Raw genomic sequence first — 18,100 nt, 5'->3', positions numbered from 1 at the left:
GGTACTTCACTTGGGAATCGAACCCTGGTCCTCAGCTTAGAAGCCAGACACGCCGACTAAGATACAGAGGAGGACGCGCGTCCAGGGCTGTTCTCTACAGGAAGGCTGCAATGCTAGAAGTCTGTAGCTAAACGGAGGACAATTTGCACGCGATCAACGATCGGTGCAGGGATTTGCAGTTGACTCCGAGCGTATTTAGAAGTAAAATAGTGCGCGTAGATAGGTGAAGAGATCCACTACTCTTAGATTACGCTAACTCCGTAATGTACCTAGCAGTAACCGTACCGAACGACCTAAACAGAAACGACCACAGAAAACAAATAATACGAAAACCAGATACCAGGCTGATATTTATTGGGATAATTATAAGGAAGTGGTTTACAGCATACTCGTTCGACCGATTCTTGAATGCTCTTGAGCAATCTGGGACGTTTGGCAAGTAGGACTAACAGAAGATATGGAAGAGATCCAACAAAGAGTTACGCGTTTCGTCACGGTATCGACGGAAGTGTGTTACAACAGATGTTCAACGTATGTACTCCAATAGCAGGCATTACAAGAGAGCCGTTGTGAATCGTGGAGAGATTTCTTTTTTAAATTTCGAGAACTCGTCTTCTTACTTTCTCCAACTTACGTCTCGTGAAATGACCACGACGAGAAAGTTAGACAAATTAGATGTTATACGGAGCTTTACCGACAATCGTTTTTACGTGCACCTTTCGTCAATGAAATGGGGAAGGGGAGGAGAAAAAGGAAAGAAGGAAAGAAAGAAAGAGAGAGAGATATAGTGGTAGCAGAATTATGCTCCTCCACACACCAAAATGAGGCTTGAAGGGCTTACACGTAGAGACTGATCGATAAACAAGATATCGTGTTATTCAAACCCTTCGTATTACTGGAAATCACTAAACCGGCACAATATTCCTCTAAACATGTAAGAAACTGCCAGATTAGATATACGGGTTGGTTGAAATACAGAGCAATCCTCGATAACACGACTTTCATTCCATTCGAAGCAGCGTCAGGTGTTCCTTATCTCACACGGGAATTTTTCTCTCTGCTCTGTCACCTTTGTACCTCAGACAGTAGCTGTCCAATGACTATGTTTCAACATGTCGCCATACGTGTTCTTCTTGCGTTGCCGTAAGTAAATGTAAGAAACCCCATCCAAACTAAATAATTCGAGTCCTGTTTTTCAAAGCCTTCCGATTAACTGGTTTACGTACGCTGAATACGATTTACCACATTATCTCCACCGAAAACACACTCCACTTTGGTCATTTGTAGTATCTCAGCAGCATCAAAAGCAAACCTGAGCGAACACATGACACTTATACGAGCTCTGAACAATTGAATACTACGAAATGTTACTGTCACCAAAAGTGGTCTCTGCCCCACACTGTAAGGTGGCCAGCAGAGTGCAGAGGAAGGTGTATATAGACCAATAAATAAAACTTTCGTATCAATTTTATGTGACAGGGACCGCAAACCAGTACAATATTCCAGAATGAGGGTTTTCACCCCACAGAGGAGTGTGCGCTGATATGAAACTTCCTGGCAGATTAAAACTGTGTGCCGGACCGAGACTCGAACTCCGGACCTTTGCCTTTCGCGTGCAAGTGCTCTACCATCTGAGCTACCCAAGCACGACTACGAAGGTAGGAGACGAGCTACTGGCAGAAGTAAAGTTGTGAGGACGGGGCGTGAGTCGTGCTTAGGTAGTTCAGATGGTAGAGCACTTGCCCGCGAAAGGCAAAGGTCCCGAGTTCGACTCTCGGTCCGGCTAACAGTTTTAATCTGCCCGGAAGTTTCAGTACAATATTGGCTGAAATACTATAGCATCAGGTCCCGAGTTCGAGTCTCGGTCCGGCTAACAGTTTTAATCTGCCCGGAAGTTTCAGTACAATATTGGCTGAAATACTATAGCATCAGTCGATAATACGACGCTCTTATTCGATTCTTTATACTGATACTGGTTATTTCTTGTCTGGCAGGGTAAATTTTTCATTCTGCTCCAAACGAGCAACATATTCTGTAACTGAACATTACAACAGTGCTTCACGGAAGCGGGCTCTTTTGCTCCTCTTGGTACTGCACACATCGCAGTATGTGTTCCTTTTTTCTTCACTGTCGCAAGTAAGACGCATGCATAACAGAGTATCATACGCAGAAAATGGACTTGTGGTGTAGAGGAAGGAATCCTGTATGGCCGTCCTGGGCTAGTTCCTAGCGGATGTCGTTTTCCAGTGCCGTACTCCGACCTGTTATCTAGCGTCAAGTTTGTTATGTGTCGTCTGGATGAGTGTTGGTTTGGTTTTATGTTGCTTTAGGGCGCAAAAAAACAACTGGGGTCCCAACTGAAATAATAGAAGGCAGCTAAAAACAGGAGGGCCAAAACTACACATTAAATTGCCTTTGCCATATTGCTTTGGCGGATAAAAAGTAATTTGGCGAATAAAAAGTTACACACGGTCGACAGCCCGCGCGTCATTTGCTAAAACGGACGGCAAACCCAAGCGGGAAGTGGCGGACAGTTCAAACTTGGGCGCAATGAGTGATGGGCGCTTGTACAGTGTTGGGGTTTGTTTTGGAATGGACGAAGTGAAACCGGGTGTTAGCCCGTAGCTTACGCCCGAGTCGAGATCCGTCGCTTGTGATGGCTTAATACGGTCACAGTTGTACCAGTAAAAGGCAAAAAGCGGTCTACTCACCTGTAAAAGGCAAAAGGCAGTCTACTAGAGAAATTGCTGTAGTTCACAGGCAACATTTGAAGCTTTGATGGAGTCTGAACAGCTGAATATTACGAAAAGATTCCTCTGAATATGTTGTCTGTCTGTCTGTCTGTGTGTCTCTCTCTCTCTCTCTCTCTCTCTCTCTCTCTCTCTCTCTCTCTCTCTCTCTCTCTCTCTGTGTGTGTGTGCGTGTGTGTGTGTGTGTGTGTGTGTGTGTGTGTGTGTGTGTGTGTGTGTGTGTGTGTGTGTGTGTGTGTTCTCAAAAGCTGTCGTTTTCCATCGTTTGTGTGTGTGTTTGTGTTTTTCTCAAAAGCTGTCGTTTTCCATCGTTCTCTCGCAACTGCGATTGACTAGCTATGCAACTCAATTACAGGTAGAGCCTTCGTGCAATGCAGTCAGCCAGCTACACACCTCAATTACAGGTACTGCCTTCGTGCAATGCAGTCAGCCAGCCAGCTCAATTACAGGCACTGTAAATGGGGCTGTCACTTATTACTCTACAGTGCCTGTAAATGGGGCTGTCACGTATTACTCTACAGTGCCTGTAAATGGGGCTGTCACGTATTACTCAATTACTTTTCACTTATTACTCAATTACTTTTCACTTATTACTCAATTACTTTAAATAAAAGACAACAAATGTAACGTTCTAGCATTTATTTTCCGCTTTCTTCTTTACATGATGTATCGATGGGAGGCGGTAAACAGTTCCGGCATTCGCCTTACAACCAAGGGAAACCTCCCGAAAACCCTGGTCGGAACTGAGGGGCCGGATGCCCGTAGACACCTCGACGAACTGCAAGGGGGCTACGACGCTTCTTCCTGGTCACGTAGAGACGTCGGCCATCGATGTGTGACAGATGCGAGGAATCGGTAGTCTCTCTCGGCTGTTGCATAGTGGCCGACACGTGCAGACTATCGCCGACTCACAGCGTAGTGTCGCGCTGTCCAGAAATTCAGTCCACTGCAAGTTCAGTCCAGCAGGATAGGGCAACATGGGATTACGGCAGCATTACACGAGAATACGGGACTGCGCCTCTTCACTTTTTCTGCGGCTCTTTACATCTGAAACTCACACGCCTGCGCGCCTACCTGTTGGAATCTTAACGCGTCTGTGGTTCAACACATCTGCCTGGTACTATTCTGTGACTGGAACACAACATAATTTCTGCCGGAACACAATTTCTGCCTACAAGGTTAGGATTCACGTATTTAGGAGTACACTCCTAGCCCTCTCATGTGTCTGTACTCTACACGTCTGCGACTCAAGCCATCGGGGATGTTACGGTGTGAGTGAGACTCTTCGCTGTGAGTTCGCGAATTGAGTGAATGTGCTATGCATCCACGAGGCTAAGTATTTGCTACCCTCCAAGTCCACGAATCTACGCTACGTGATCTGCACTACACGTTCACGAGACTACCCTTTCTTGTTCACTCGCCAACGGCCAGCCCCGACAGTCTGAAGCACTAACCGTGAAGACCCTCCTGCGAAAGACCGACGAGCGGTCCAGCAAGGCAACGCATGGCCTAGAAGGTCCAGCGCAAGGTCTTCTGGGTGTTACACGTGGCAGCAACAGGACTGGCATCGCGGCTATAAGGCGTTTGCCATTGCCCTTGCAGTGTTCTTCTCCTGACCGAAGCATCGCGTAAGCTCGCGGACACTCAGTGTAGGCTCGTAGACGTTTAATGCAGATGCATAGCGTAGAACCACGGACGCATAATGTAAGAGTAGCAGATGCGTAGACTTGTGGATGCACAGCACAGACTCGCAGAGGCGTACTGCTGGCAACGATTCTCAGACGCGCAGCGTGCAGTTCCGAAATATTTGATTCGCAGACGTGTAGAGTACAGAAACGTAAGCAGCTTAGATATCTGGTCCTACATACGTCTAAGTCACAGCACAAGTCACAGCACAAGTCACAGCACAAGTCACAGCACAAATGGTAGAATCCTAAACGTAGTACTGTCCTGATTAATAGGAGTCACACAACAGCTGTCCCAGACAGATGTATTGAACCACACACGCGTGAAGTCACCAACGTGTAGTCGTGCATCCGCCAACGAACTTGTCGAATCACAGACGAAGCTGAAGTTGCCCTCACCTGCTTCTGAACTGGACTGAATCTCAGGGTCAGCGCATCTCCTTATATAGACACTGCGGCTCTGTTGAGTGCCGTTTCCGCGGAAACCGGGAGCGATATTGTTGCTTCGCCGCGCGGGTTCTAATATTACAACAATCGGCATATTGTTTCGTGTGTATCCTTCTTGTGTTTCCTATAAGACACAGCTGACCCAAATCTTTCCGACAACGTAGTTTTCAGCTTTTTTGACTTATTCGATTAATGGTAGAAATGTGCAATCTTTAAGCAACTGCAGAAATGCATTCTGTAATCTTGATCATCAATATAATTCTCCGACATCCGCGAGGATTTTCACGTCGGAAACAGCAAACCTCCGTCCACGCTTCTAAAATACGTATCGTTTGGATGCTTTGGACGAAAAATAAATGCACCACTAGTTTCGTGATCATTGTGAAATGAAATACATTATTCTTCATAAGAACATTTGTATCCTCTTACAATCCATTATACCAAGGAAATAGGTATTACTTCTGTACATACTGTGTAGTTCATACTACGTTCCACTGCGAACATGCGACCGACATAAACACGGATTTTTGTCTAATCTTTCGGTACGTTTGTAGGAATTTCGACGTGTGAGATGATGTCGTGTAATGAGTCAGAACATCAAGTTCAACGATTTACCCCTGAAACAAATTCGTGTAGATAATACGCAGGCAACATTACGCAGCACAATGAGAATATAACAAAACCATAAGTGCAGCCCAGTCATTAGCCACATGACCTGAACTGAGAACGGGGAAATTTGTTGTTTTTCGTAACATCTGTCAGTCAGGGTGTGCTGATTTACGACTCAATAACGGTACCATAGAAACTGCGAAGGTTGCCAATCGTTGTAAGCTGTTTCCTGTACTGTCTTACGAGAGTGGTCGAGTGTTAGCTGTCCACAAACCATAGACGAAAATAGGCGTCTTAGTCGTGACTGTTGCGTGAACCAGAATACGTAGCAATATGTGGCAGGACCGACAGAGAGTTATAATTCTTGGGGCAGCAAAAGTGATTTCGAATACTGAATCATCGAATGTGTTACATCACGTAATTGGCCTCGTCAGAAAACCACGTCTTCCACGAGCATGTCTGTTTGATAAACGTATCACGGGGCAGACCCAGATGGCTACAGTGTTACCATGTGGGGTAGATTGAAATTTGATGCTTTCAGGAGGCAGTAATATTACTTCTAACCTACTGAACCCGTTAATAAATTATTTTGTTCTCACAGGTCGATACTTTTTCCAGACAATGCAATCACTGTTTTGGCTGCCGAATTTGAGGAGCGTCTATATTGTCCGATACGAGTAGACGGCATAAAACGCTACCCCACAGGACTAACAAACTATGAATTAGTAATTTACAGGAAATGCGTGACTTGTGTGTACATTTATGGCGCCGTTTATCTCGGGGAAACATTCTGGAGACTGGAGAATTCCATGCCAAACGTCTTGCTGACCAGACGCTGGGCAACATGCAGTTCACTCCCTGCTCAGAATATTGTTGCAAAACACTGTACATAATTTATCTGTTTACAGCAGTTAGAGTGAAGGTAGATCAGCACTACGATATTAATCTACAAGGGCAGAATAACCTTAACCGTATTCTGCTTACTTTTGAAAATTAGTAGAGAAGTAATGGCAGAACAGAAGTTGTGGAGCTTGTTGCCAAAGGCGCCTGGTTGGCTAATTCGGGAAGAACACAGCCCGTCAAAGCCAAAGTTCCGGTCCGAGTACCGGAAGTTTCATAGCAGTGTTCAGGGGTGTGTCCTAACGTTACAAGGCAAGCATTACTATCATTAACGGGCTACAAAGGAAGTTTAAATTACAGCTTGTACCTGAGAAATGTTCTAAATCTTACTTTTGTTCTTTACCGCTCATACATGACAACAAATGTTCTAACTTCGACCAGGTCAAACTGACAAAACATTTATAAATGGTCGCGTCTTGCAGCTACAAACAGGACTAACCTTCTAGACGTTGCCATATAGAGACGTTTCAGCTGAATAAACTGAAACGTTGTTGTAATGTCTGCTGACATCGACGCTCATAAGCACATTATGGTTTCCCTCTCGCACGTTTTACGTATCTACGTACACAATATGAACCTGACACCCGTCAGGTTTTCTAATTTATCCTGCACACCCAAAATAAGGTTTATCTAATGCGTCATATAACCCATTCTGCCTGTAGCGCAGGGCCTGGCTCTACCTAGTCAAGTGTCCAACGTAGTTCCTACTATTGCCACAGTTACCACTTCGCCTTGTTCATTATTTGCGACCCATGTAAACTCCTGTACTCCGCCACCCTCCGAGCATCCCATTTGTTGTTGCTTTGGCGTGCAGTACACCGCTTGCCAGTGTAGTCGTGCATCAGAGTAATCTAGTGACGGCACGGAGGTAGTACACATTGTGAATAAACGTTGTGTTGTGGAACTTATACTGTACAGTATAATGTACACACATGAAGATATGGTAGAAATGCTTCTGATCTATGGAGAATGTACGTTGAGGGGAAATACGTTGAGAGATTGCTTGTTTGTTGATAGTACTCTTAGCGAACATTATGATTATTAAGTTAATATATCTGTTTTCTACACTACTCTACATACCTGTACTGTGCCCTGTTGTAGGTGGACGAAATGCTGTTCAGACAGAACGACTGTACAGAAGACGATTCCCTGACAAGCCATCGCCTTCGCGCCGGAAGTTTGGTCGTCTCACATCTCGTCTACGTGAAACTGGCAGCTTAAATCCACGGCCTCGACATCGTCCTAGAACACGCACAGATAAATGTGCTGAAGTTGCTATGCTCGCTACCATAGCAGGGAATCCTCAAATCAGCACACGTCAAATTGAACGTGAAGTTGGTGTGTCGAAATCAAGTGCACAGCGTATTCTTAAACGTTATAAATTTCATCCTTACCATGTTCATTTACACCAGGATCTTGATGGAAATGAGTTCCGCAATAGGGTTACATTTTGTCGTTGAGCTCAGCAAAAACGTCTGACTAATCCAGATGATCTCTTTACCGACGAGGCATCATTCTCCAACAAAGGAATTGTAAATATGAGGAATATGCATTATTGGTTCGCAGACAATCCAAAATGGCTCCGTCAGGTAGAGCATCAACGTCCGTGGAAAGTTAATGTTTGGTGTGGGATTATTGGAGATACCATTATCGGACCTTTCTTTATAAATGGCATCCAAAATGGCAGACTATACTCCAGATTTATACGACACAATCTTCCTGTTCTCTGGGACACCGTACCTCTGAACCGGAGAATGGTCATGTGGTATCAGCATGACGGATTCCCTGCATTTAACACCTTACGAGCACAACGACTTCTGAACCACAAGTTCCCTGGTAGGTGGATTGGACGAGGTGGCCCAGTTAGGTGGCCTGCCCGATCTCCGGACCTTGCACCGCTGTATTATTTTCTTTGGGGAGCAGTGATGGATGCTGCTTACCAACATGAACCAACAACACCAGACGACATGAAGCAACGCATTATCGATGCTTGTACAGGCATCAAAGAGGAAACAGTAGCACGAAGTAGGGCATCCTTCATCCGCAGAGTGACCCTATGTGTGGAAGCCTATGGGCATCACTTTGAGCATGAGATGTGAACGATATCTTTAGTATGTAGTGCTGGTATCACAGTGGAAGTTTCTACAAAGGGCCACTTTACCCAGTGATGTTAAGAAACATTTGTTTGTAACAATTTGTCATTTAACGCATTAGATACACATAACATTGATAGTGATGTGATAATAAAACTAACTGGTTAAACATGTTTACATTCATCTACTATGTCCTACCTGAACTTCCCAAATGAAAACATTTTTACCTAAACAACGGTAAAACTTTTAGTCCACTTGCTCGTTTCACTAAAACCATCAACATGAATTTTAATATTACGACTGAATGATTAACTGTCACTTGCGCTAGATCTACAGTAAAGTAAAGTTTTAACGTTGAACGGCATTACCTTTTTACTAACGGCTTAACGATAAGCGAAGTTAACTTTGTGACTATCGTTGCGGTACACAGATATGTTTCAAAACCTCATCACCCCTAGCCTATGGGATAAATAGCTGCTGGAATGTACGACGTTAATGCAGGATGGCAGCAGACCGTATTATTCGTTTCGGACCTCTTGATAAGTATGGAAGTGTGATTACTCATGTCAATCACATCACGATTACGGGCAGCATGGGGTTCACGCCTGAGCCTCAGGACGTGGGCTAGCAGCGCATGTCGGGTGTTTCAAGCGTCAACTTCGCGTCTCAATATCTCGGGATGTAATGGGAATATTGCTATGCAATCAAGGCCATTTTGTATGTGCTTTGTCATGCTATGGATTGCTGAAGAAAAAATATAGGAGGTCCATTTAAAAAAAACATAAATTTGTGTTAAAAAAACACATATGATTTCGTTTTAAAATGTTTCCAAATATGTACATTCATGGGCCCCAGCCCTACATTGATACCGGTGAAAGTCGTTTTCCAATAGCTGTTATTGTTTCAGAGATATTTTGAGTGTAGAAGATAGCTGGGACACCCTGTATAGTACCAATTGTTAATGAGTTTTATTACAAAAAAGTAAATCACAATACCTAATTTTGAATATTACACGAATGTGTCGCAAACAAAGTAAACAAGCTCTTCAGAATATGCATTTCCTTAGTCTGCTATAAAAGTGCTTGTTTGCTGTATGTGCAAAGAAACTTCGTAGTCTTTATATCGAACAGCTGTTGTCACATGACAGAATGTAGATGCCTGATGCTGCTGTAGAACTGGGCAGCGAGCAGTCCGGCACGGCCCTTATGTCCTCTTCGCGTAGAGGTCACTGCTGTCGCGTTGTCCTCCTGGAGAGGGGTCGGACAGCGGGCGGTTGGCTGACGTCTTCTTCATAGCCCTCTCTGCTCTCTCGTTCCTGACTGGCGCGCCGGCGCTTGGATTTACGCTGTACACCTTTTCTAACAAAATGTGATAGTTTCAGAAGTTGGAGATCGTTTGGTGTTGGACCTGTCAATTATGTTGGTACGTAGCGTGTGTTTTAGTTTCAGTACAAATTAAATGCTGTTCAGATACTCCAAACGGCAGACCAAATTGGATTTAACTTAGCAAATATCTAGTTAGCTTCATTGATGACGAACTACACGAAACCGAAGATATTAGGTACTCTATCCAAATAGAGAGATTCCATTATAGTAGTTCTTGAAGTCCTCAACGTACAAGTGACATCGGATAAAATTTTTACAGGGTCATCAGTCACTAGCTTGCGAAACATAGACCATACATAACATTTTCGGCGATGATTTAAGCGACAGAAACAACAATTAGGTGCACTTTGCAGTCAGAGGCAAATATAATGACCTTATTTCGTGAGAGAGAAGGTGCTACAAGAACTTCAGTTTTAGTTGCCTGTAAGAAGATAATCCGGAAACGAAGTACACTTGAAACATGTTGAGTGACTAGCCACTGCTTCCCGTGCGTGCGTATGAGACAATTTATTTTCAGACATGACCACTAGTTGTAGGCGATGTAACTCACGTTTGTTCCTTTTGTTTAATAATTCCATACGTAGAATATTATATCAGTAAGTGTATAAGAATGTTTAATTTTCCTGTCGGAATATTATACCAGTGTAAACTAATGAGAAGTATGTAAATTTACACATCGTTAAAGTTTGAACGCAGCTCCCGTATCAGACTTGTTTGCACGCAGTTACGAGCTAGCTTAGCGGGGAGTCAGTCGCGACGTCTTTGCGTACGTCGTGTGTGAGCTTTACTTGGTCAGTGATGCACATCTGTATCAGGATTTTGGCGTGCACGCACTATGTATTTTGTAACACAGAGGATATATGGCAGTCTGTTGGGTGGAGAGTTGATAGCAACACCCAAGAATTATCTGTAGTTCTTGGTATTGAGTACTTTTGATCTATGTTGCCGATATTTTTCACTCTACTCCTTAAATTTGGTACTTTTACTTACGTAAGTACACGCTAGAGAAAAAAAAATCTTAACTTGTCATCGGAGCTGAATTGGAAGCGAGGCTAATCATGATAATGCTATTCCAGTCTGTGAGATTCCAGGATGAAGGCGTGTTTGCAGACGCCTCAGAGAGCGGTTTGATACCACAACCTTAATGTCGCCTCCCAAGCCCGGGTTCCCGGGTTCTATTACGGGCGGGGTCAGGGACTTTCTCTGCCTCGTGATGACTGGGTGTTGTGTGGTGTCCTTAGGTTAGTTAGGTTTTAAGTAGTTCTAGGTTCTAGGGGACTGATGACCATAGCTGTTAAGTCCCATAGTGCTCAGAGCCGTTTGAGCCATTTGAGCCTTAATGTCGCCCGCCATACGGCCCGACAGCCAGGATTCAAGATGTTGGATGTCATCGCTTTTCATAGCAGGAATCCTTTGGTCATCATCTGCAGCACCCTTGCAGCACAGCAGTACGTCAACAATATTCTGTACCCCGCTTTGTTGCTCTTCGTCGAAAGCCATCCTGGGCTATCATTTCAGGAAGGTAATGATCACCAGCAATCGGCAAGAGTTTCTAATGATTGTCTTCGTGCTTCTCAGATCCTACCGCGGTCAGCAAGGTTGCTGAATCCCTCCCTAATTGAGAATGCTTGAAGCAGTACGGGCAGGACCTTCCAACCATCTCGGTATCTTGACGATGTAACGCTACAACTGGACAGAATTTTGCTCGATAACCTTCAGGAGGACATAGAAAAACTCTGTTAATCAGAGAAAAACCAAATAACTCCTAGCATAAGGGCCTGGGGGATATCATAGCGTTATTGACTTTCTTAGTTTGTTAAGTTATTTCTCTTGAGTAAGTCATCCAATTTTTCTGACATTTTTATCATTTGATTGTCTTTACATGCACATTAGATTTACTAATTTCTGCCTTATTTGAATAATTCCTTTGTGGTGTTCCTTTATTCTTAAGAGTGTATTTATATTCGGGAACTGTTTCTCTGATGTTCTATAACATCATATTTCAATTTCTTAATTTTTAAAAGTTGTGACAAAAATAACACCACTATTTCATTTAACGCGCGTGATTGTGCCAATAATAACTATTTCATGGCTCATTTGAATTCTCACCCTGGTCAGCAGTTCATGCCAGCGAAAGTCAGGTGCCCCCAGATTCACAGGGGGGCGAGTTGGCTGATGCAGCGCCATGCCGAGGTTTGTTGTGGTGATGTGGGAGAGCAAAGGGCTGTCTGAGGATTGGGAAGGAACTGGCCACATTTAGAGTATCTGGCAACCAGTGCCTTGTGGCCGTGGTGTGCTGCAGACAAGTTTTTTGTGTCCATGCAGAGGCCACGCATGGTGACCCGGCTGACCTTGTTTCGTATAATATCCCGGGGAGCTAACTGGTTGGACGTTGTTACGGGTAGACCTGCGGCTGCTGTCGCCTTCCGGAGAGGCAACTGCAGTAGAGCAAGTTGGAAGTAAGGAACTGGGGTTGCGACTTTGATTGGAAGTCTGCGCCGAGCCGCTATGGAAGACCGCTGAGAAATTTCTGTAAGTTTGGGGGGGACTTGCATGTCACACTGGTTGAATTTATTTTGCATGGCTTGGCTAGCCCACGCTGTTGTGGCAGTGAGTGCAATTCGGTGAAGACGAGTTGCCCGACATTTACAGAACCGACCACATCTTCTGGTATCGCTCACGAGCTTCTCCTCATCGATGTGATTTACGTTGGCAGGGTGTGTAGGGCCCGACTAGGAATGTAACATATACAGGGTGATTCATAATTTATGTCACACAAATGGTTCAAATGCCTTTGAGCACTATGGGACTTAACTTCTGAAGTCATCAGTCCCCTAGAACTTAGAACTACTTAAACCTAACTAACCTAAGGACATCGCACACATCCATGCCCGAGGCAGGATTCGAACCTGCGACCGTAACGGTCGCACGGTTCCAGACTGTAGAGCCCAGAACCGATCGGCCACCCCGGCCGGTTATGTCACATATTTTTAGAGGTTGTAGAGCGGGTTTTACATAGTAAGCACTGTCCGAAATAGTTCCCATGTTACAAGGAAAACAAAATGTACAGATCTCACTCCTACTTAGTGTGGTGTCACAACAGTTGTTCGATATAACGACCACCAAGTTTGTTTGCACAAAGGTACTGGCGCAGTAAGTCGTAAACTCTGTCCAGAATGCTAACAACCAGATCTTCCTCCGACTGGACAGCTGTCTTGCGAACTAGACTCTTCATTTGGCTCCACAAGGAAAAGTCCAAAGTGTTTAAATCTGGGGATCTTGGTGGCCAGGTATGCAGTCCACGTAGACTGATCCTCCTGTCCCTTCGACTACGTTCAGATGGTTTCGAACGCGAAATGCAAGGTTTACTGTCACTCCATCATGCTGAAACCACAAATCGTCCACATCTTACTAAAACTTCGCTATCATCGCCATAATTTATTGAGGAACATGAAATGTCTGGCACGTTCTAACCGGGGAGGAAGGAGGTACGGCTCAATAACACGACCACTGCAGATACCTGCATTGAAAATTGATTCCGAAGGTGTGCTAAAGTCTTCGTCTACACGTGGCTTTGGGGCTTCCTTCATCTCCTCTTGTGGCTACCTCGATTGTTCAAAACACCTTTCCTGCTGAAATGCACTTCGTCGGTGAATAGAATTCGCCTTGGAAACTGAGAAGAATCCATGTAGCGGTCCAAAAACAAAGTACAGAAATTGACACGAGGCACAAAATCCTGCGGGAACATGGCGTGAACCTTCTGGCTATATGAGTGAGGTTGCTGTTATGCTGAACACTCAAGGTAGACGGTTGAGAGATGCGATGGCACTTGTACTCACCTGGATGAAACACTTCCTGTTTGAACGTGACATTGTGCCGCCTTCTTGGAATACCACAGTTTGCTCTATCGCTTGTGATTTTTCCACTTTCAGCAGTCGTTGCTCTACTTTGCGCTTCAACGTAAATTAACTACGTTCCGGTGTACACTGCGAACGTCTGCTCAGGCATCCTGTTACTGGACTACCAGTCAACTGACACATCACCAGGAAGTGTCAAAACAAGGCAAATGGTAACCAAGGACATCGCGTCATCGTTCCATTCACGAACGTGGATAGATTACCATTATAGGCTAACTGCATAAGAAACATCTACGGCACACTTGAGTAGCTCTTGTTTTCCTTGTAACATGGAAACGAATCGTTTCATGACGAGGATTCCTATATAAAACTTGATCTACTAAGGGGCCTACGTAACATCTAGAAGTGTGTAACGCCTACTGTTAAACACCCTGTATACACAAGACGGCGGAACTCGCAATCGAACGAGTAAACTTTTAGTTTCATAAGGACTGGGACTCGGATATGAATCTCACTGCTAGTACGTCTTTTTTGTGAACTATCTGCACCTATATCCGGAGATATGCTACAATACCCATGGTACGCGACGAAACTGTGTGACCGTGAACCGTTTATGACTGGAAACAGAGTTTGTTTTGCGATAAAAAATGGAAACATTCGCAGTTCAACATCTTAAGCATGTGATGATAATTATTGTTCTAAAGCGTTAATACAATTACTAACATTCTGCTTCGGGTAGTGCTCCGTGGGTTGAACATCGTACTTGTCTCACGCTTAGGTACAGAACAGTAAATAAAATTACTATACTGATTGGTCTGCAAGTTCTCGTGTATACTTTCTTTTTTTTTTTTTTTTTTTTTGGGGCTCCTATACAGCGGATCAGTCACGTAAGGTGCAAGACCCCTTCTATTTCGTGGAACGTTACACATATCGAATAGCGATTTTCGGCAAATGTGAGAGCGACGACGGGCACATACTTTCCTGTCTGGTGAATGTTTCTAGCGCTGACATCAACGGAGGTACTGAAGGTAATAGGTTCTTTTTAAATGAAACCGTATACTTTTCATAACCTTACTCGACAGCTCTTGAGAAGAAAATTAATTACAGTGATATAGCGTTTGTTAAAGTTGACACTGAAACCTGCCGTGAAAAAAATTTGAGAATTGTGTCCTAGAATGTGAGAGCACGGTGGCCGGAATCGTCATTAGCGGTGGGTGCAAACAACGCCGAGCAGAGCTTTCGTGCTACGCTGTGTCAGAACGTCAACACACTTGCTTGTTTACTTGTCTCCACCGCAGACCGCTCATTTCTGCTCCAACATTCGTTGCGTGCAGACATGTGTACCTGCGAAGAGAAGTTGGATATACGACGTTCATATAGTGAATGTTACAGAAATGCCCAAAAGAAGTACAGCGGTATAGGGCTATCTATTCGGATTGCCAATGTCGGACGCGCCAGGCACTTGCACGAATTATAAAGAATCATGAAAGAAGGTTGTATACGTGGAAGAACCCTGGAGATACTAAAAGGTATCAGATAGATTATATAATGGTAAGACAGAGATTTAGGAACCAGGTTTTAAGTTGTAAGACATTTCCAGGGGCAGATGTGGACTCTGACCACAATCTATTGGTTATGACCTGTAGATTAAAACTGAAGAAACTGCAAAAATGTGGGAAATTAAGGAGATGGGACCTGGATAAACTGAAAGAACCAGAGGTTGTACAGTGTTTCAGGGAGAGCATAAGGGAACAATTGACAGGAATAGGGGAAAGAAATACAGTAGAAGAAGAATGGGTAGCTCTGAGAGATGAAGTAGTGAAGGCGGCAGAGGATAAAGTAGGTAAAAAGGCGAGAGCTGCTAGAAATCCTTGGGTAACAGAAGAAATATTGAATTTAATTGATGAAAGGAGAAAATATAAAAATGCAGTAAATGAAGCAGGCATAAAGGAATACAAACTTCTCAAAAATGAGATCGACAGGAAGTGCAAAATGGCTAAACAGGGATGGCTAGAGGACAAATGTAAGGATGTAGAAGCTTATCTCACTAGGGGTAAGATAGATGCTGCCTACAGGAAAATTAAAGAGGCCTTTGGAGAGAAGAGAACCACGTGTATGAATATCAAGAGCTCAGATGGCAACCCAGTTCTAAGCAAAGAAGGGAAGGCAGAAAGGTGGAAGGAGTATATAGAAGGTTTATGCAAGGGTGATGTATTTGAGGACAATATTATGGAAATGGAAGAGGATGTAGATGAAGACGAAATGGGAGATACGATACTGCGTGAAGAGTTTGACAGAGCACTGAAAGACCTGAGTCAAAACAAGGCCCCCGGAGTAGACAACATTCCATTAGAACTACTGACGGCCTTGGGAGAGCCAGTCATGACAAAACTCTACCATCTGGTGAGCAAGATGTACGAGACAGGCGAAATACCCTCAGACTTCAAGAAGAATATAATAATTCCAATCCCAAAGAAAGCAGGTGCTGACAGATGTGAAAATTACCGAACTATCAGTTTAATAAGTCACAGTTGCAAAATACTAACGCGAGTTCTTTACAGACGAATGGAAAAACTGGTAGATGCGGACCTCGGGGAGGATCAGTTTGGATTCCGTCGAAATGTTGGAACACGTGTGCCAATACTGACCTTACGACTTATCTTAGAAGAAAGATTAAGAAAAGGCAAACCTATGTTTCTAGCATTTGTACACTTAGAGAAAGCTTTTGACAATGTTGACTGGAATACTCTTTTTCAAATTCTAAAGGTGGCAGGGGTAAAATACAGGGAGCGAAAGGCTATTTACAATTTGTACAGAAACCAGATGGCAGTAATAAGAGTCGAGGGGCATGAAAGGGAAGCAGTGGTTGGGAAAGTAGTGAGACAGGGTTGTAGCCTCTCCCCGATGTTATTCAATCTGTATATTGAGCAAGCAGTAAAGGAAACAAAAGAAAAATTTGGAGTAGGTATTAAAATTCAGGGAGACGAAGTAAAAACTTTGAGGTTCGCCGATGACATTGTAATTCTGTCAGAGACGGCAAAGGACTTGGAAGAGCAGTTGAACGGAATGGACAGTGTCTTGAAAGGAGGATATAAGATGAAGATCAACAAAAGCAAAACGAGGATAATGGAATGTAGTCAAATTAAATCGGGTGATACTGAGGGAATTAGATTAGGAAATGAGACACTTAAAGTAGTAAAGGAGTTTTGCTATTTAGGAAGTAAAATAACTTATGATGGTCGAAGTAGAGAGGATATAAAATGTAGACTGGCAATGGCAAGTAAAGCGTTTCTGAAGAAGAGAAATTTGTTAACATCGAATATAGATTTAAGTGTCAGGAAGTTATTTCTGAAAATATTTGTTTGGAGTGTAGCCATGTATGGAAGTGAAACATGGACGATAACTAGTTTGGACAAGAAGAGAATAGAAGCTTTCGAAATGTGGTGCTACAGAAGAATACTGAAGATAAGGTGGATAGATCACGTAACTAATGAGGAGGTATTGAGTAGGATTGGGGAGAAGAGAAGTTTGTGGCACAACTTGACTAGAAGAAGGGATCGGTTGGTAGGACATGTTTTGAGGCATCAAGGGATCACAAAGTTAGCATTGGAGGGCAGTGTGGAGGGTAAAAATCGTAGAGGGAGACCGAGAGATGAGTACACTAAGCGGATTCAGAAGGATGTAGGTTGTAGTAGGTACTGGGAGATGAAGCAGCTTGCACAGGATAGAGTAGCATGGAGAGCTGCATCAAACCAGTCTCAGGACTGAAGACAACAACAACAACAACAGTTCGAACAGGCTGCTTGAACGTCGAAAACAGGACAACAAAGAAGACAATAATTGACAGAAAACACGAATAAGCTGTTCTGGTCACAACGCTAATGAATCCGCATTGTGGTACCAGACGTATTGGCAAGGAATGGGAATCAGCCAGACGAGTCTTATTCGCATCCTGCATCGACAGTTTCCATCCCTATCATCTGTCACTTCATCAGTCTCGACGACCGTGATTTCGAACATCATATAGAATTTGGCCTTTCAGCAACTATGAGACGACCCTACGTTTCCGTAATGTGTGCTATTAACCGATGAAGGAACGTTTACTAACCATCCTAATGCAAATTTGCATAACACGCCTTACTGGTTGCGACGTGGTGCGCCTTCTCTCGCACACCAGCTCCTTGGCAGTGCTATCGATTACCCGGCTTTACTACGATCTTTGCCCCTGTTGAGATCAGGCGGCGGGTATTTGCAGTAGGGGAGTTGGTCGTCGGACTCGCTATGAGGCGGAAAGAACGTGCTTGAGGGGACAAAGGAGCAAAACACGCGGTCTCGGCCAGCAGCTGCGCGGCTGGTCTACCTTGCAGGATCGTC

This window comes from Schistocerca gregaria, chromosome 2, assembly GCF_023897955.1.
Source record: "Schistocerca gregaria isolate iqSchGreg1 chromosome 2, iqSchGreg1.2, whole genome shotgun sequence".
Classification (NCBI taxonomy): Eukaryota; Metazoa; Arthropoda; class Insecta; order Orthoptera; family Acrididae; genus Schistocerca; species Schistocerca gregaria.
This window is presented reverse-complemented; position numbering follows the sequence as displayed.